The 20,481-nt window shown below is 46.2% G+C and overlaps 1 pseudogene; it reads right to left on the reverse strand.

The window, feature by feature from the left end:
• Positions 1 to 18,014: 18,014 nt before the first annotated feature.
• LOC124981403 (thymocyte nuclear protein 1-like) lies at positions 18,015 to 18,689 on the reverse strand (annotated as a pseudogene).
• Positions 18,690 to 20,481: the final 1,792 nt, after the last annotated feature.

Consider the following 20,481-nt stretch of genomic DNA (forward strand, 5'->3'; position numbering starts at 1 on the left):
CATATCTGGTGTCCCTAAAATATCTCACATCAATGTGCCCATTAGTAAGTCTGGTCCTGGGAAGTTGAGGGTCAAACAGAGTCTACGGTGTGGGCAATGCAGCCCTGGTGCCCTTGGAATTGACACCTCAGGTCGTTCCTGCCTGTTCCAATGAGACTGTCCCTGCTCTAAGTGTCTTTAGCAGAGGTGGAAGAGCCACTGGAGGAGCATAGACTTTGTAGTTCTATAGCTTCTCCGTGTTTGACCTCATAAGCTAATCCCTACCTAAATTACCCACTGCATTCACCAGACCTTCCCCTGCATGACTTCCGGTCACTCCTAAAACTAAATTGACCTCCTGAATGATAAAGGTCTACTGCGATCAATATCATTCCAAAGACAGTTGATGGGCTTCTGAAGGGAGTCCCAGGAGTCTGAGTGGCAGCTGTGTTGTTGAAATGAGGAGACAACACCACGAGAGAGGAAAATTGTCTCCTACATATAAATTGGATGTGCGTATGAAAATATGTGACCTCAGATTACATCAGGCACATACCTAAACAGACGGGTTCAGATCAAGAAGGGGTTTTGTGGTTCAGGTGGGTGGTGCTGAAGATGCTGAGACGTCCTCGGAAGACAGAGAAAGGCTCACCATAAAAAATGAAGGAAGAAATGGGAAATGATTTCTCTCTACCAAAGAAAAGCACAAGCACAGGTTGGAGGTGAGATGGAGCCCTCACTGTGACAGCCCTTTTGAAGCAGGGCCAGGAACACAAAGTAGATAGAGTCAGAAAGACATCCAGTGACACCATTTCCCCCACCAGACATCTCAGATTGGAATCACTGGATGGAAACTCAGCACATGTTTGATTATACTTGATTTTAAGGTTCTTGATTTTCTTTAAAATTTGTCTCTGTTATCTCATTCTTAAAAATCCTTAAATTGATATTATGTGTCATCCCCAATTTACATTTCTGAAGGCAAGGGAGGTCTGAGGTCATTGGAAAGTGGCATGAAGGGCTAGGGGTGTAGCAGGTGCTTCACAAGCACAAGGCCTGAGCTCAATCCCCACCACCAATAGATGTCCTTCTCCTCAGAACTTGTTTGGACAGCATCACGTTCTTCCTGTATCCCCAGGCTTTCCTGCCACATGCAGAGCAGACAATCCTTCATTTTCCTCCTCCCCAAATGGAGCAGGTTCTGAGTACTGGAAATGCACCCAAGGTTGAGGATGTGAGCACCCCGATGTGCACAGTCTGTGTGGCCATTGACCTGAGCTCACCATTAATTTCAGGATCAACATTTTTCTCTTTAGTGAGAAAAGAAAATCTGAAAAGAAAAATAAACCAAACTGGCTTATTTGCTTTGGGAAGCTGTGGCTGCCCATGCCTTGGACCTGTGTGGTCCCCTGGACTTCCAGGGCCCAGACTCACTCCTGATCCCATTTTTGCTCATCACACCCACATCAGCAAGGGGCAGGGGCTTGCATACCCTTTTACAGATGTGGAGACAAAGAGGTGACCTGCTTACCTGTGGCATCAGAGGAGACAGGGACCTGCACTGGCTAGCTGTTGTCTTCCCTCTGTTCCCTCACTTGTCTTGGCTGATTTACTCCATTCCACAGAGGGTCTTGATCCACCAGGTACTGTGTGTCAAGCACTGAGGAGACACGATTGCAAGTGAAACAGCCCCTGTCCTCTGAAGGTCACGTCTCCCGATCCCTACTTCATACTCATTCACCTGACTACTTGACGTGTCCACTTGAACCTCACAGACCCTTGTTATGGATTGGATGTGAGGTGTTTCCCAAAAGCACATGTGAAGACAATGCAGGAAGGCTTAGAGGTTAAATGTTTGGATTATTAGAGCTTAATCCAATCAGTGACTTAATCCCCTAATAGGGATTAACTGAGTGGTAACTGAGGCAGGTGGGGTGTGACTGGAGAAGGTAGGTCATTGGGGACGTGGCTATGTGGTATATAGTTTGTATCTGGTGAGTGGAGTCTCTCTCTCTCTCTGTCTCTCTCTCTCTCTCTCTCGCTCTCTCTCTCTCTCTCTCTGCTTCCTGATGATCATCGTGTGAGTCGCATCCCTCTGACACCCACTTCCACCATGTTGTTCTGCCTCACTCCAGCCCCAAGGAATGGAGCCAGCGGTCTAAGGACTGAGACCTCTGAAACTGTGAGTCCCCCCAATAAACTTTTCCTCCTCTAAAATTGGTCTCAACGGGTCTTTTAGTCACAGCAATGAAAAAGCTGACTAAAATACCCCTCTATCACCTGAGCTTGTACACCCCTGGCCTCCAGCCTGGCCACCAAACTTTCCCCACCCTCCTTTCCTCACCATCCACAAACCAGAGTCAATGTTGTCCGGGACACCTCTCACCTCCTCAGTCCACATTCAGCCCATCTCCCTGCCAGTCCTACTGATGCCTCAGTATTCCCCAGAGAGTTACCCAGCTGTCCCACACATCCATGCAGATGAGAGGATGTGACTCTCAAAAGCAAATTACTTCAGGGCTTGTCCAAAGTCACACAAACTCATACATCTCTACCTAGCCAAAAAGTCCCAGGATACATATATGACCACCTGATTCGGAAGGTGTAAAGTGGCCATGTAGACCAGACTTGCAGAGTGACACCTGAGATAAGGGAAGTGCTGAGCCATGTTACCAGGAAGGGCTGGGGATGTTCTACAGAGAAGGTACCGCTGCAGAAAAGATGTGTGGGCTGCGCCGGTCAGTGCTGGCTTAGCCAAGGCTGCTTCCTGCCAGTCTTGCTGCTGTGTTTGCTTGCCAGCTCCTCTGATGGGGTAGCCTGGCCTGAATCCTCCAGGTCTGCCATCCTATCCCTGAACAGATGCCCCCAGGAGAGCACATCAAGTTAGTGTTTGGCTGCCTGTCTGAACATCTGGTACCAAATAGTCATCTGTGGGTTCCACATCTATAGATTTAACCAACTACCTCTGTATTGAGCACGTAGACTTTTTCCTTGCCATTATTCCCTCAAAAATACAATATAAAAATTATTTACATAGCATTTACACTGTATTAGGTCTTATAAGTAATCTAGAGTTGATTTAAAATATATGGGAGGATGTTCATAAGTTATATGCAAATACACCATTTTATACAAGGGACTTGAATATCTACATGAGGGATGAACACACGCATCCTTGAGAAGCACTGGCTCCATGGCTTCTCATGCAACCCAGGTGGGTGCAGCTTGGACTGTAGACCCCTGGGCCTCACTGTCCACCTGCAGGGCTATTTTCCACAGGGCTAGTTGTGTCTTCCTCTTGCTGCATCCTGTTGGGGGCCTGACTTTTCCAGAGATCCAAGGCTGATTTTTTGAAAACTCTTAATTGACAGGAAAAAGCCTGAAAGGGCCGCATTTATGGGATTTGTGTTGACTTTGAGCCTTGACCTGGTTAAACAGGAGGCTCATTGGAGCAGGAGGGTGGGTGGGGCTTCCATACCATTCACTTACCAGAGAGATCAGTCCTGTTGCCTTCAACCCCCTCTCATGAGAGGCCACAGGATCAGAAAGGGAGTCCAGAGGAATGATGTCGAGGTTTCATTTAGAAGAGGGCATCTGTGCATCTGACCATGCTGCTTCAGCCCCATAACTAGCCCACTGGAGGACAGCCCTCTGCTATCTTTGAGGACCTCTGTTCTGAGAGGCTGGAATGAAAACAGACCCTACCAGGTAGGATAGGTAAGGATGTCACTGGCCCTGTATATCCCCGCGCTGCTCTCTGAAATCTCTGCCAATAACAGTGTTTTATGTAAGATAGGATGTCTTTCCTTCCTCATCTCCCAAATGGGCTTTTCCAAAACAAAACAGGTGTGCCACCTGTTTAAAAAAAAAAAAAAAGAAAGAAAGAAAGAAAAAGAAAAGGGAAGGGAGACTTCATAGAACAGGACAAAAAACAGTATTTGCCCTCAAATTATCACACCATACACATCTACGCCAGGAGAGGTTATAACCTTCACCCTTGGTGTTTGAGATGCTCCTGTGCAGCTCAGGGCCCTTGCCAGCCTCCTCTGTCTGACTCTCCACCACAGCACTGGGGTAGGCAGGCTGGTTGTCAGTCCAAAGTCAAACCCGCCAGCTAGTGAAGATGGAGCCAGTGGTGTCTCCTGCTCTCCCGACATACCTTTGCCCACACCAGGAGAGCAAGGTCAAAGAGTGTCCACCGGGGGCCCCTCCCAGGGAGAAGTAAACAGGCAGAGCAGAAGGACTCAAATGTCCATGGGCTATGCAGGAACTGGGGGTTGGGGGCTGGCAAGTCGGGGAGAGACAGGAAGAAGAGCCCAGGTATGAGATTGGCCTGTCCTGTTCATGGGGCAGCTCACTAACTGATAGGTGCCCCTCTGTTGCCCACATGGGGGTTCAGGAAAGGAGAAGGGGAGAGAGAGAAAGGGGCTGGATTTCGCGCCCTCAGCCACTCTTGCTAAACTGGGATCCTCGTATTCATTCTTCATGGCACTCCATCTCCTTAACCACATCCCCCACCAGCATTCTAGAACAACTGGTGGGAATGGACTTTCCTCCCTGAGAAGCAACCTAAGCCCCAGGTCCCAAATTAGTTCCCTTGCTTCTTGATCCAAGATCATCACCATAATTCTGGGTATTAAAGAAATGTTTTTCAAAATGTGGCAAACAGATCAGCCCCTCAGCACTGCCTGAGGAATTCACATAGAATGCAGATTTTCTGGAACCCCAGCTACCAGGTCACAATCCCTGGGGTGAGACTCGAAAACCTGTGTCCAAAACAAGTGTCCCAACCTAGGTGATTCTCATGGACACTCACACTAGAGGGCTGCAGGAAACTCCCTGGAGTCCATAGTTCTGCTCTTTGTGTGTTTGTGTGGGTGTGTCTCAGTGTGTACATGCATTTGTCTGTCTGTGTCCAGGTATGTGGGTCTTTGTGTGCATATGTGTATCTATGTGTGTCTGTGCGCATATCTACAGGTACATGAATGTTCATCTGTGTCTCTTTGTTGTGTTTCTGTGTGCACATGTGCATGTGTGTACACATGCTGTTCAATATTAGACCTCCTTCCTGTCGATGCCCTCTCACCCACAGCCCAGCAATTTGTCTGCACCCTGGAAACCCTCACACAGGGAATATTGCACACCAACCTCTTGTTGATATGGAGCTAAAAATGCAACTGTTGATATACCCAGTTTAAGATTAGACTCCTTCCACTCTTGTATGCATCCTTGCCAGTGCACTGCTACCTTTGGTGACTGCTCACAAATCATGTTTATTGGTTGCTGGTGCTCTCAGAGAAGGATGCCCTTCCCAGTTACCTCCAGCCTGGAAGAGACAGGGTTAAAAGCAGGAACAAGGTAAACTAATGAACAGCTGCTAGAAGGGCCTTTAAGCACCAGGCAGCAGGCCTTGCTCTGCCCCAGCCCCCCAGGCCCAGGAGCCCTGGTTTTCTGGATACAAAACCAAGCTATTGTCAAGCTACCTCTTCCCACAAGGATCATGCCCTGCCACCAGCAGAACTTACACCAGGCAGTGCTGTCTTCTGAACTCTCATCAGCAACCAGCTGAGGAAGGAAGAACGAGGACCCTCCCCCACCTCTATAAGGTCAAAGACCCTCACACCTCCTCAGCTTCTCAGTTCCTAAAAGGAGCTGAAGACCCGTATGAATCTGGTCCCTTGCAGTCTCATTCTCCAAGAATAGGGTGACGCTGATAAGTAGCCTTAGAGATAGGTGGGGGCTCACCTTAGCACAGCTTACATGTTTGCTTAATCAATATTTGTTCAATGTCAACTGTGTGCCAGGTTATTTAGAGGCACTCTTAGTAGTCACAATCACAGTAATCATGTGAGGGTCACAATGGCCGGGAGCTGAGCCAAATGCATTGGATGTATCCTCTCATTCAAGGCCACAACCACCCAAGGCAGCAGACAGTGTTGCTACAGCAAGAAGACTGCGACTGCCTAATACCCCAGATGATGAGTACCGGCACTGAGCCCAGGCCCTGGGTCCAGGCACCTGCCTCACACCCGCTTCATAGGCAGAAACAAGGCTCACAGTGGCTCAATGTCAGCAACTTGCCAAAGATTAACTGAGCTCTTACATGTGGGAGCCAGAATTCAAACCTGGAACCGTCTGACACCAAAGCCCACCCACTTCATAGTATACTGCAGATTATGCCCTACCTAGAGGTGGGTGCCCCACTGGGAGCCTCAGAGGGACAATGACAGCAGTGGGTCATACTGGCCTCAGGAGGGTGGAGGCCTATGCCTGGAACTGCAGAAGCGGGTGGCAGCGGGTGGAGTGGGAGAGGCCTTGTCCACCTCTCCAGGAAACAGCAGCTGGCCCATTCAGGAATGGCAGAAGGTGTAGGCCTAACTGCTGTGGAATGCTGAAGACACCAGCTCAGTCACCTGCAGAGGGCCTCTGTCCACCTCTCAGTGATCTCTACTGCAGAGGTGGGGTCTGGCATCGGGATTAGGAGGTCACAGCCCAGGCTTACCCTGAGAACTGTGTGGGATTTTTTGAGAACTTTGTATTCAGGGAAGAAGTGACCTTTCCAGATTTCTGGATATAAAACTGGGCCAAAAATTGATAACTTCACTCTTCCTAAAAACTGTTCAAGCTTTTCTTCTGGACATAGGTACAGGATCCTAGGACCTGATCTAAAATCATTTTGAGGCCTGGGGATGTAGTTCATTAGTAGAGCACTTGCCTAGCATGTGCAAGGCCCTGGATTCAGTCCCCAGAAAACAATAGGTAGATGATAGGTAGGTAGGTAAGTAGGTAGGTAGGTAGGTAGGTAGGAAGTAGATAAAATTAAATTACCTCCAGAGCCTGGTGAAACCAAACATCTCCAATGAGCAGAAACTGAGGAATGACAACAGGGTCTCATGGACCTAGATTAAAAGGTAGGGTTGCCATCAGGAGCTGCAGGCAGACCAGAGTTATCCACAGGTTCTACCTGGAGCAGCAAGCTGGGTGCAGACTGTTCCACCATGACTCCTCGTTACAGCCAGTCCAGCCCTCTATTTCTCCTTACCCCAAGTAGCTTAAATTTCTTTGCTAGGGCTAATAGGGAGACAGATTTGAGCTGGCCTCCTTCCCCTTGTCATTTGGCCTTCAATAAAACTCTTTTTGCCAAACCCCAGTACTCAGTACTGGTTTTTATTTGAGTCAGGCTGCAAGCCCCTTGCTCTGTTTCAGAGGAGTAGAGCAAGTCAGTCAGACAGATGCCCAGGGACTCCCTGTACCTTCTTTGCCTCTTTTCACACACCTCAGGCTACAACTGATAGAGGAAAAAGGAAGAGAGGGAGAGAGGGAGAGGGAGAGAGTGAAAGGACTCTCCACGTAAGCAGGGGCAGCCCAAACCCAGGGATGGCTGTTGGAAATTGGGCTAAACAGCTGTCTTTCAGGCTCAACTAATGTCTCCAAATATTTCTGATAGTCCCAAATGTCAGTTAAAACTTCTTGAGCAATCATCCACAGTTTATGAATATTTATTTATTAAGTGACATGTAAATACATGTCATGTACATACATGTCATGTACTATGTGTACTACATTATACACTATGCACTATAACATATAAATAATATAAAACGTACACTAAAATGGTAACATTAAAAATACATTGAAGAGAATTTCCAAATTTTTCTTTCTGCACTCAGTGGATTAACTTACGTGACCCTGGCTTAAGCCTTTGCTAATCCCTTGGGGGCATGTAGGCACCCACTCTTTCCAGCCAAAGGACCTGATAATGTGGCAGAGGCACCGGAAACTGCATTAGACATAATACGTCTTTTCAGAGCATCAGTTTTACTCAGCTATAAGTGATTCAAAGTATTTTAATGTAGCCCTGACAATATTATGGAGCAGGATTCACAACCCATGTGAATTTTTAAGGTCGAACAGGAGGCTTTGTGGAAAGTTCTGCTGCTGTGGGACATGATGGACTCTGGGATGGATCACCAGGATTGTGACTTCTGAGTTTGGGACACTTGGTGAAAACATTTCCAATCAACATTCTAAGTAAAAACAGTTAGGCCCAAGGGTGAGAGTGACTGAATATTAAATAAGAACATCTATGCTTTGCTCTGGATGAGGGTTTCCTTATTCTTTCATTCATTCAACAGATGCTTATTGAATTTCTGCTCCAGTCCAGGAACCATGGAAGATGTTGTGTCAAACTATTTAAGAGAGATTTGTATTAAGAATATCAGACCCAGGGAGAAGGAAGGACAATCATATTTGGAAAACTGGAGTAGCTGTTCCTCTGAGTCCCCTCTACTTTTTTGAGTCTGTTTCTCTAGATGGAATCAGAGCTACCATGAAGACGCAAAGGGAGATGTACTTTGAAATTAAAGTTGATATATAGGTGGAAATTCATCTAAATTATGCCTGTACTTTATTTCTTTGGGTAATACTGAGTCTGAATGAATGCCAGGACTAGCAACTGGGCATATTGAGGAAGAGGAAGCACACAAAGGGAAGGTTGGGAAGGAGACAGGAGACCTAGAAATATTATTGTCTAGGGAAACATTGTTGGATGGATCAAACAATGGGTAGAACTATCAGACTGCCGAGAGGAAAGAGGTGATCTGCCTTGTACACCATTAGTGGTGTGGTTACTTCTTATTCTCCTAAGATTTCACAATGCTTAGAAATAATTACTATTACAAGAATAATGGTCACACCATGGGGGACTGCAAGCAGGGAGATGGTATGTCAATGGTCATTAGTGATGTCTAAATCAGCTCAGATTAGGAAAATGCTGAACCCAGTCTTGCCAGTATAAAACAAGGCTTAGACCTCGTCCCAACCCAGGCATTATTTGTATCTGAGTGTTGTGCTGAGTAGTTGGAAATAAACTCAGAGTGGCAAGGCCTACTAGATTGAATCACTAATGCAGAGAAAAAATGGAGTCATGATATTTGGTGAGTTGATTGGCTGGAATGGAGGGGACCAAGGAGGTGGATCACACATTTGGGAGACCTCTCCTCCTCTAAGTTCCTCTCCACAGAATGTCCCCCACTGAAGTAGCTGGTAAGCACTTGCATATCCTTGGCCTTAGAAGAATAACAGAGGAAGAGAGAGAGAGAGAGAGAGAGAGAGAGAGAGAGAGAGAGAGAGAGAGAGAGAGAGAGAGAGAGAGATTATCTTGGATGACTCCAAGGTCATTGGGAAATGACTCCAAGCATGACCTACTGGTGATAACCTCATTGCCATCTCTGAATCCAGAGGACAAATCACTAGTAGTTCTGTTAAAGAAAGGGTCTGGGGAACAAAAGCAGGAAGTCACATTGCTCTTGTCTGGAGGGTAGGTGAATTATTCTGCTAGGGCTCCTACAACAAAGTACTTCAGTCTGGGTGGCTCAGATGACATAAACGTATTTTCTCACAGTTCTGGATGCTGAGAGTCTGAGATCAATATGTCAGAGCACTGGTTTCTTCTGAGGTCTCTCTCCTAGGCTTGTAGATGACTGTCTTCTCCCGGTGTCTCCACATGGTCTCCCTCTGTACTCCTCTGTGTCCTAATCTCTTCTTGTTCTGTCAGTCATACTGTATTAAGGCCAATTCCAATGCCTCATTTAACCTTACCTCTTTAAAGATGCTATCTCCAAATAGTTCTCAGGTACTAGAGGTTAGGACTTTAAGCTATGGATTCTGGGGATGGAAGACACAATACAACTCATAACAGAAGTGTTTCCTTAACTGGTGAAACAAGCAATAGGAGAAAAGAGAACCGACAAGTTCACTGTGTGGAATATATGAGACAGGGAGACTGACCAACTTGTTCCTTGTGGCAGGACCTCAGGAGTGATCGCTCCTCACAAAGTCCTTCTTTGATATCCTCACCAGGGCAGGGTGGTGAGGCTCCTAGGAGCGTGTTGGCCCAACCACACACATGAGAAGGAAGATCCTCCTTGACCCCAAACAGCCTTGGCCCCATCGCCCCGTGGGTCGGAGGAGGCATCTGCATGCAGCAGCTGTGCAGGCCCCTCAGGGTCTCATCTGAAGACAGAACTCTCAGGGTCAGGTCTTGATGCTTCCTCTGCTCTCCTGAGAACTTGCCCCCCAATTCACGTTGCCTTGCTGGCCTGGAGCAAATCCCTTTAGAGAAGATGTGTTGCTCTCAGGAGCCATTTGGTTCAGTTTGAGATCTCTGCCACTGCAGTGGCCTGAGTCTGTGAGAGGGGAGGGAGGGAAGCTCTTGCTTCCCGGGTGCTGGCACCAGGAGGCATTTGTGATGCTGCGAACAGCTCCATGCAGCTCCAATCTGGCTTATGCAAACCCAGTCATTTCGCAGCCCACAGGGAAGTCTAGGAGGAGGGATCCGCTTTGATCTATTATCAAAGAAGATTTTGCATTTACGTGGGAATAGTTAATGCTAAAAATATTGCTGTTTGGGAGAAACACAGGCCCATCTATTCCCTAAATTTGGATATTTACAATGATGCTGTGACGACTTAGAACACTCATCATTAAACAAACAAACAAATGTGAGACTCCCTTCAAAAAAAGACCAGATGAATGGAGGGGAAAGCATCCACGGCTTGTGTGTATTTCTTTTCCTTTTCTTTCTTTCCTTTTTCCTCTTCTTCTTCTTCTTCTTCTTCTTCTTCTTCTTCTTCTTCTTCCTCTTCCTCCTCCTCCTCCTCCTCCTCCTTCTTCTTCTTCCTCTTTTTCATGTGTGCCTGAGTTTGAACCCAGGGGTGCTTAACCACTGAGCCACATCCCTAGCCTTCTTTATTTTTAGACGGGGTCTTGCTAAGTTGCTTAGGGCCTCACTAAATTGCTTTGAAAGTGTGATCCTCCTGCCTCAGCATCCTGAGTTGCTGGGATTAGAGGTGTGTGCCACCACGCTCAGCTGTTGTGCATACTTCTTGCCTCCACTCTCAGACAAGAGTCCTCCCTGACCCCTCATGCTCCAGTCTGACTGTAGCTTCCCAGTAGGAAAATGCTTTTCCATGGTGCAAGGTTTTGCTCCAAAGGGCTGGGACCTGGCACATTTGTTCCAGGAAAAAAAAACAAAAAAAACAAAAAAAAACATTTTTTTCTACAGTCTGATCCAACCCAAGGGAATAAGATTCCAGTCATGATCCTACTGACTGAAAAGCTTTGTCATTTACCAGCTATAAGGGATTTGCTGAACCCTCTCAACCTCTGAGTCTGGACTTGATTTACAAGATGAGAATAATATTATTTGACCTTCCTCCTTCATGAAAATCAAATGGTGTAGTGTAAGTGAATGTATTTGTAAATGACAAAGCATCATGTACCTTGCATGGAACATTCCTTGGTTTAATCCCCCAGCATTTAAAAAAAATTTTTTGTAACTATAGATGTACAGGAATGCCTTTATTTGCTTATTTTTATGTGGTGCTAAGGATGGACCCAGTACCTCACATATACTAGGCAAGCTCCCTGCCACTGAGCTACAGCCTCAGCCCCATCACCCAGCATTTTTTATTTCTCCTTCCAGTGAAGGTTTAAAGACTATACTAGAACTTCAATTGACTCTGGATAACCAACCCTATCTCACTATTATTCCCTGAACTACAGGTGATCTTGACCCTTTCTTAGTCCTGGGAGCAGAAAGGTCTCCAGACCTAACCCAGATTTGCCTCGCAGCCTCCCAGGATCCACTGTGGTAAACTGGGCCTCTGATGCCTCTCCAGGCTCTCTCCCAGCATGCCATCCTGTATTGTGATATTTGCACGTGTTGTACAACCAGAAACTACCCTTCTCTGACTCCTCTGTAGGCAATGATCTGAATGTAAATGATTACCCAAAAAGTTCCACTCAAACAAGATTTGGAAGGCAGATGTTGAGACAGCGATGATTTCCCGGTGACTAATGAACTTCCTGTCACACACACGCTCTTGAAGATGCCAGCTCCCACTGCGGTGGTCCAATATGGGATCAATGTTGTCTTGAATTTGAGTGGCAGTTTGGTGGCAATGGCAGTGCCTGAACCTTGATCCCTGAATGAAAGTCCTGAATTCAATCATTCCCATGGTGGCCTCCTAATCTTCCTGCCTTGCCAAGTATTTCAAAGGTCAGCTCTGCTGTATTCTGGAACTCATTTCTGAAGATTCAACCTAGAACTCACTCCTTCAGGCATCCAACAATTTTGCAGGCATCCAATACTTGAATTAAAGCCCACTCTACCCTAGATGTCTAAAGTGGTTTCTGTATTTTACAAATGAAATCGGCCTGATCCTGGAGGAGATGGACACTGGAACCAACCTGGACAGGGAGAGTCAAATCACAGAATTTCATTCCAACAATTTAGAAATGGAGTCTAACTTTCTAATGGACTTGGAGGTTATGAGGCCAGAGCAGTTGGCAGCCATTTCACCTTCACTTGTCTGAGAAAAAACAGCACAAGAAGGGCCAGGCCAAGAGATAAGAGAGGCCAGACCTGAACACCATTTGAGTAGCTGAATCAAGCAACATTGGTACCAAATATACCCCTGGACTTTCCAGTTACAGGAAGCGATGACTTCCTCCTTCCACCTAAGGCAGTTACAGTTGGCTGTTCCATCATTTGAACAGAATCTAACCTTTGAGACATAATGATGACAACAGAGAGAAACCACACAGCAGCAGTGGTCAGATGGTTATAGACCACATATTCTTAACCAGGAACTGAGAAGCTCCTGGGTGCACTTTGTAATTTACAGGTGAGCAGGTCTGGGCCAGGGTCTCCTGGATCATATGAGGGACACGTGTGCAATAGGAAAACTCCCTCAGGGAAAGGGCTTCCCACATGTACCCTTAGAGTAGCTACTGTGGGACACCCATAGGAAAGGGAAGCAAGCAATGGGCATTCCTTGGTGACACTTGAATGTATTGAATCACACATTCATCTTGAACCCTAGTTTCAGGCACTAATATTGTTTTTTACTCAATTTTGATTTCCTTATTTTAGGGTTAAAAAAACTTTGCATTAATTCACTCAGTATTGTAACCACCAGATGAAAACCCTATCAAATGAAATAGTTCAGACCAGCTTGTGTAAACCCAAGCAGCTGGACCATTTTTTAAAAAATTGTAAAAAAAATAAGTGAATACATAATCAATCCCTTGAGTGCCAGCTCTCTGTTCTGTGTGCTCTGGGAGCTGTGCTTTTTTATCTTCTATGCCCCAAAAAGAAAAGCAGTGTTGGGAAAAATGTTAACATACTGTTCCCTGTGACGTTAACCAACAGCAAAAGCTAAATGGTTAAAGCTCTTTCCAGAAGGGATATCTACCAAGGATTTTTGTGGGTGCAGATTTAGAATAATCCTTCCTTTTCTGAAATAAATATTAACTATTTAATAACCAAAGCCATTCGAGAAGAGGAAGGCAAACATTTCGATGCTGGTTTCTGCAATGTGTATAAGACAGCATGATGAAATAGAGTGAAGAACCACATAAATAAATATTGAACAAGCATTTCTGAAGAAACTGTACAGGGCTTGGGTGGCCAAAGATGAACCAGACATGCTCCATGAGCTCAGAAATTTATAGTCTACAAAAAAGTAGGCTTGGTGAAAGAGCACACTTATTTGACAGAGGATTTTATCTTTGGAATCAAACAAAAATTATTCAAAGGCAAAGCTGAAGGATAAGTTGGTTGATCAAACCAGCTGACTCCCGAGTATGACTCATAGAATAGCTCTGAAGTCAGTTCCCAAAGATGATTTCTGAAAATATTGCAAGCATCTTGGAACTCATGTGTAACCAACCTCCTGAGATACCACTTGGAAGGGGCAAATTGGTTTGATATATTGTGTAAGTTCCAGTTTGCTTGTTTCCTGTTTTTGTTTTTGGAACCATACATGAACAAAAAAGGTCACATGATTAAATGCTTGGTTGATGGAATTTTCCTCTAAACTGAATTTCCCTAAGCCTTCCTGGGATGTAGATATTTATTAGGGCACATAAATATGAGCATTAAATTATACTGGCTCATTGCCTCTGCCTTGGCATCGCCTTTGAGGTCCCCTTCCCCAGGTGTTGCTGGGGTCTCCTCTGTATAAAAGAACACTCTCCTCTCCCAGGATCTTCTGCCTGGACCTCTCACAGCTGGCCAGTGCCCACAAAATCACTTGGGACCATTTTGGCCAGGATCTCTGGGTGTACTGACTTCCCCTTGGGGCCCTATTTACTATGTAAACATAGGGCGGACCTTTATCCCAACCCTGTATTTTATTTCATCCTCTAACTTGGGTCTCCAAAGTCTCTGTGGAAAGAAGCTCACTGACCTGAATGCGTTTTCTTTTTAATCCAACCTCCTCATCCACAGCTGGGGAATGGATGTCACAATGTCCAACTCCATCCTTCCTCCCTGGATTGAAGTCCCCATGACCTCCTCTCTTTATGCAAACAGCTTCCTGTGTGCACACAGCCCTGCTAGGAAAGAACCCCCTTTTATATTGAGCCAGAACCCCAGTTTCTTAAATAAAGATCAGGCCAGGGCCTTAAGAAGTTGTAGTCTCTTGTCACCCTCTTGGTTTCTGACAAAGCTAAGTTTAGGTCAAAGCTTGTTTGTAATTAACAGAATGGAATCTGGGCAGGAGGCTACAGTTGCCTGGAACAGAACAGTGTCTGCAAGTGACCATGCAATGGAGACACACCTCACAGACTCCGGCGGTCAGAGAGGTCAGCAACTCTGGAAGTCAATGGAAGATAACATAGCTACTCCTCGCCAGGGTTTCTTTCAGGAAGTCAAATTGTAGGGGGTGTTCACATTCTGCTTTGTAAATCCTATAATGTCTTAGTTCTTTTATTAAAAAAAAAAAGTTTCCTCTAAAAAAAAAAAAAAAAAAGTCTCTTCTTCAAAGGTTGTGGGGAGAATTAACCAAGGCTTCAGATATGAGGGGCCAGGCTACCTCCATTTCCACACCACCCAGCCTCCTTTTTCTTGCAACTGTACATTTTATTTGAATATTTGAGGCAAAGAATATATTTATATTAAAACAAGCATGAATAGATTATGGAGTCAGATGCAAAATTCACATGAATTTTTAAGACATAACAAGAGACATGAAAGAAATTTCATATCTGCTGCTTCGGGGAAGGCATTCGCTCTTGTTAGGGATACTTCAGCAGAAAAGTTTGAGAAGTTCTGATGTGGGCCGCAGGGGGCCACTAGGAACTTCCTCACTGGGGACTGACAGTGAGAGGAGCTACTTGAAGGCAGCTGAGGGAGGAGAAGGAACAAGGGCAGTTCTCGAGGTCAACCTTCGTATCGTCACTGTCCAAGTCGCCTCTGGATCCCGAGCCCTCTGTGAGCTGAGGAGTCCCCATGTGTCCTTTCCAGGTCCACAACCCCAGTCAGCGTTGGACAGCCCCAGAGAAGTGGAGCACTCTACATCACATGGCCTGAATTCAAGCCTGCCCTGCTGATCCTGCCACCCCTGGACCTTCTGAGAGCCCCATGCTTCCCACCTTTTGGCCTACCTCACCTCCAGGATGGCAGGCCCAGAGCCCCTGAGGCCAGGCCCACCTGGAGGAAGCCATGCGGCCATATTTCCTTGGGCTGGATTCAGGAACCTGTCACTGTGCCCTCTTGGTCCCAGGCTGCTCTGGCTCTGGTCAGTCACCCTAGTTAGTGATCCCCTCCCTGATAGACTGGTCTCAACCATTCTACTTTTACATCCAGGATAAAGTGATCCTGTGGTTCTTCCAGAGACACACAGAAATGAGCTTCAGGTGATTGTGGCCAACTTTGAAGACTAGGGCTGCTCTCCTACTTCCAGTGGAGATGAGGCTCAGGTAACCTGAAAAGGGAGGCCTGGCAGCCTTTGCAGAGGGAGAAGGTGCAACTCCCTACCCCCACAGGCCACAGTGCCCTTCAGAAACTTGAGCCATTCTAAATGTCTATGTCCTTCCTGGAGAGGGAATGTTCCCCTGTCCTGCCAGGGTGGGGGGCGGTCTTCATGTGGTTTCCAACCCCTGGACGTTAGAGCCAGTGGCTTCTCACATCAGATCTCTCCCTGCAACCTGGAGGGGCAGGGGGTGCTGACTTGGGAACTTTGAAGACTTCCACTTATCACAGAGGAAGAAGGAGGAGGCCAAGGACACCCTCTCCCCTGGAGTGGACTTCTGGTGGACAGGAAATGACTCCAGCCTTTCTTCCTCTCAGCCTTTGCTTTCTGTTTCAAGTCTATATCTTTGAGTCATATAAACATTTTAGAGCAAAGAGTAAGAAACCAGTCGGCTTGTGAGGGGAATGTTCTGAATTCTAATAAGCCATTTTCTCTGTGGAAGGCAACAGCATTGCTTCCAGGTTCCAAATTGGACTTTGTTTTTATCTGCATTTGTTCTTTTCATGTTCTATCCCCTCCAGCAGGAACTTGGTAGATGCTTAAGTGGCCAAATAAGGTCTTGAGGGGTGACTGGGGCCACAGTTGTGGGAGGCCTCAGCTTTGGTTACACCATACAGGGAGCCACCAATATTTACATATTAATTAATATTACTTATAATTTGATTATGTGCCAGACACTTCGAAGGGTGCTTAGGAAGGAGAGTGGAGTAATGTGAACAGAATCTCTACCTTTCAATCCTAAAATCAAGTGGAGAAGAAAAGCAAAACAACAATAAAAGTCTCCAATTCTGTTGAACATTTGAAGAAGACAGGCAAAATATCATGGAGCGTAGATACACCTATAGAGAATATAACCTGGCTAGAAGTAGGAAAGAGAGTCAAAAAACTTCTCCCCCAGCAAGTGACATTTTGGATGAGAAAGGGCACTAGCAACACAGAAATCAAGAGGAAGTTTGGGTTAGTCAGCTTTTTGTGTCTGGAACAAAAAAACTTGACAAGAACAATTTAAAGGTTTAATTCGGCTCCAGTTTCAGAGATTTCAACCTATGATCAGCTGGCTCCAATGCTTTGGGTCCAAGGTAAGAGGAGCAACATGGTGGACAGGTGTGGTGGAAGAAACCTGCTCAACTCATGGCAGCTGGAAATGGGGGTGGGGGGGCAGGGACAAGACATACCCTTCCAAAGCATGCTCTCAGTGACTACTTTCTCCCACTAGACCCCACCTCCAAATTTTCCACCAAATAAAATGCCATCAAATATGAATTCTTCAATGGATTAACTCACCAATGATGTCAGAGCCCCAACCAAGATACCTGCCTCTGAATATTGTGACATTGAGGATGAAGCCTTCAACACAGAGCCTTTGGACATTCCAGATCTAAACTGTAACAAGGGTGAAGATCAAAACACCAAACTGAGGAATCAACTTGTGTGGAAAGCAGAAGGATGGGATGTGTTTAAGGACCTTAAAATGTGCCATATCTCAGGAGGGGACTGAGGAGAGGTAGAGAAAGGAATGAAGAACATTAGTTGGTGAGAAGCAATTGACAAGTTTTAGGAAAAGGAAAGTCATGATTAGACATGCATTGTTTAAAGGGTCACTCTGTTGTGAACAGAATGGAGAGACTGAAGAGGTGACAGGACAAAAGTTAGGAGGTGTCTTCATGCAGTGGGTGTGAGAGAGACTTTAGGATGAGCTCTGCTCTTGGGCTTTCCAAAGTTACATAGTAATTTCTTCCTGAATGTTCAACCACAATATCCACCAGAATCCTAAGCAGAAGATCTGTGCTTCATGGGAAATTCTTCTCTCCCACCTTGATTCATTCTGTGCAGGAATTATGACTGAATGCCCTCAGAGCAGAGATCAGCAGGATCAGGCTGGGGGATTATAGATGGCTGCTACTGTTCTATTCTGGGTCTGAGCAGGCTGGAGCTGGGCCTCTGCTCATGGTGGGGGCTGGGTGGGCAGTGTCAGCCAGGCCCTGGGTTTATCTCCCATAGGAGGCCACTCTGCCCCTCCAGGAAGTTCTGCAGCCCCCTGGGGTGTTCTTTTTGTTTTTGTTTTTGACATTAAATGTTTTATTGAAAGTAGGAAAAAAATATCTGTGTAAAAAATATCAGGTGAACATGACACACAAGCCTTTGCACGCCATCCTTTGTTTTATAAAACCTTGCCACCTTTAGAGTAATGGCTTGTCCACTGCAGCAATACTGTTAACTTGGTTCATTTTCCTCCAGGCTCAAAATAAAATCAAACTCTTCTTGGGTCAGGGGCTGTACTGAGAGCCTCTGGTGAGCGAAGAGAGCCATATCTTTTAAGGGGCCACCAGTAGCTTTGTGAGATTGGTGATGTTTCAAGCCCAGCCAGGGAGATGAAACGCTTCATCATCTGAACAAACTGTACATCCACCATGGACCATTTGGGGTTGTCCTCTTGGCTAGATGGGTCATAATGAGGATTATTTTTCTCAAACTGTGTGTGGTCTGGATAAGATCCTTTACAATCTTCATAAGTCCCACAATGCCTGATTCTTTGCAGGTGCTATGTAGAGGAAGGCTTTTTCTTCCAGCTTCATGGCTCTAAGGAAATTTCGTGCCTTGAAGTTTTGAACACCATCCCAGCATGCTGTCTGCTTGGGGTGCTTTGAGATCCTCAGTGCTGAACTTCACATCTACACCTTTCTCTAAAAGGCTCTCTGGTTCTGAATTCATCAGTCAGTAGTTACTTAGATTCCTCCCACATTTTTTAAAGGCTGGAGTCTTCTGAAGTCTGGAGTTTTCCATGTTAGCTGATGCCTCACCTGGGTTCTCAGATTTGGTATGTTTTTCTGATTGCCCCTTCTTTCCTGGGCCAGCAGCCCCAGTTGGTCTCTTGCGGGGTCTCGGCATGGTCTCTCTCTGTAGGGGGCTGAAGTGCAGAGGGTTCTGGAATCAACAGGGAGATCCAAAAAGGAATTCCACTGCCCTTCAAAAAGCGCAGAGCAAGATGGAGACGACGGGAGGAAGCTCAAAGGGCTTCCGATTTGCGAAAAGCAGAAAACTGCTTAAGCGCGTCAAATCCTTCCCTCCGGTAACTGCGCCTATTCCATCTCGAATAGCCTGCCCTTAAACTCTTCGCAGGTCTTCCCTTGAGCCCCGTCTTATCCATTTAACCATTCTCCCCAACATCAGCCCTACGCTCTGCAAAATGGACCGCCAAAGGCGCAAGGCTGGCAGCGCGGCCACGGGGCTTTGCGGCAGAACCCCTGGGGTGTTTATCAGCCTAGTCTTGGATACATGGCTCAGGGGATCCAGCTCAAAATGCCATGGCCCTGGGCTTCTCCCTCGCGCTCTTCCACTCTTTAAATGAAAATGAAGCAAGGCTATCAGCTTGCTGGGAAGAACATCCACTGACCTTCTAGTCTCATGCAGGAAGTTGCTTAATGAACTCAAAGATAGTGACCTGCAATGACCAAATGTTCCACGTTGAGTCTTCTTGCCCTCCCCTCACATTCCTCTCCTTGCCAATGTCTCCCTGGACTCAGGTGACACCCTCCCTCCTTCAGCCCCCTCTTTCCTTGTTTTTGCCCTACTTCCCCCACCACTCTTTGCTCAGTAAGGCTTCTTTTTCCTGACCCATGCCATGTTCCTTATTGTTCCTCTGCTTTCTGAAAATGTTTCCACTTATAAGAGATTTTTGTGGCCTTCCCTGTCTCTCCCTCCTGCCAGACTGCCAACTCTGAGGGCCCTCCCATCTCTGGCCCTCACTCCATCTCTCCCAGATCCAATGATGTTACGACTGGATTGCATCCCTTTAAAAAAAGCTATGTTGAAGTCCTAATCACCAGTGCCTCAGAGTATGATGTTACTTAGAAATAAGGTCATCGCAGATGTCATTTTGTAAAACAAAGTCATACTGGAGTAGAGTGGGCCCCTCATACAATACAACTGGTGTCCTTATGAGAAAGCAGTCATGTGAAGCAAAGAGATTCCCATGGCGAATGCCCCATGACAATGAAGCCAGAGGGCAGAGCTATGCAGTTGCTGGCGAAGGAGTGCGGTTAGTGGCAGGAACCACCAAAAGCTAACAAGAGGTGAGGAACGCTTCTTCCCTATGAATTTCAGAGGGAACATGGTCCTGCCACATCTTGAATTTGAACTTCTAGCCTCTATAACTGTAAGACAGTTCCTGCTGTTCTAAACCATCCACTTTGTAGTGGTTGTTATGGCAACCCTGGGAAACCAGTACAAAAGCCATTAAGAATGTCCCAGGACTTTCCTTCCAAGGGCCTCTCCAACCACTGCCATGAGCTTTACCAGGCTCCCATGCCCTGCCTGAACATCTCCTTCATGCTGAGAAGGGTGATGTTTCTGTAAGTGTGAGAACTCTCTAGGGGTTTTACTAGGTGACTCACGAAGTTCAAGTGCTTTGCTGACCCTCACTGCTCTATCATCTCTTCCTAGCTCCAGGTGCCTTTTCCCATAGCCTTCAATGGTCTCCCCACGTACTGAATAAACTATTATTGCCAATGTGTGTTGAGTATTGCCCACGTTCCCCTCTTAGAATGTGAGTTCCATGAGGACAGGGGCCAGTTCTGCTCACTGGCACATAGTAGACCATCAATAAACTGTTGTTGAATAAACTACTGAATGAAGACCTTTCCACCCTAACATGGAGGAGTGAGAATTCCTTTGCTCTAGC

The sequence above is a fragment of the Sciurus carolinensis genome, chromosome 3 (genome assembly GCF_902686445.1).
Source record: "Sciurus carolinensis chromosome 3, mSciCar1.2, whole genome shotgun sequence".
Taxonomy (NCBI): Eukaryota; Metazoa; Chordata; class Mammalia; order Rodentia; family Sciuridae; genus Sciurus; species Sciurus carolinensis.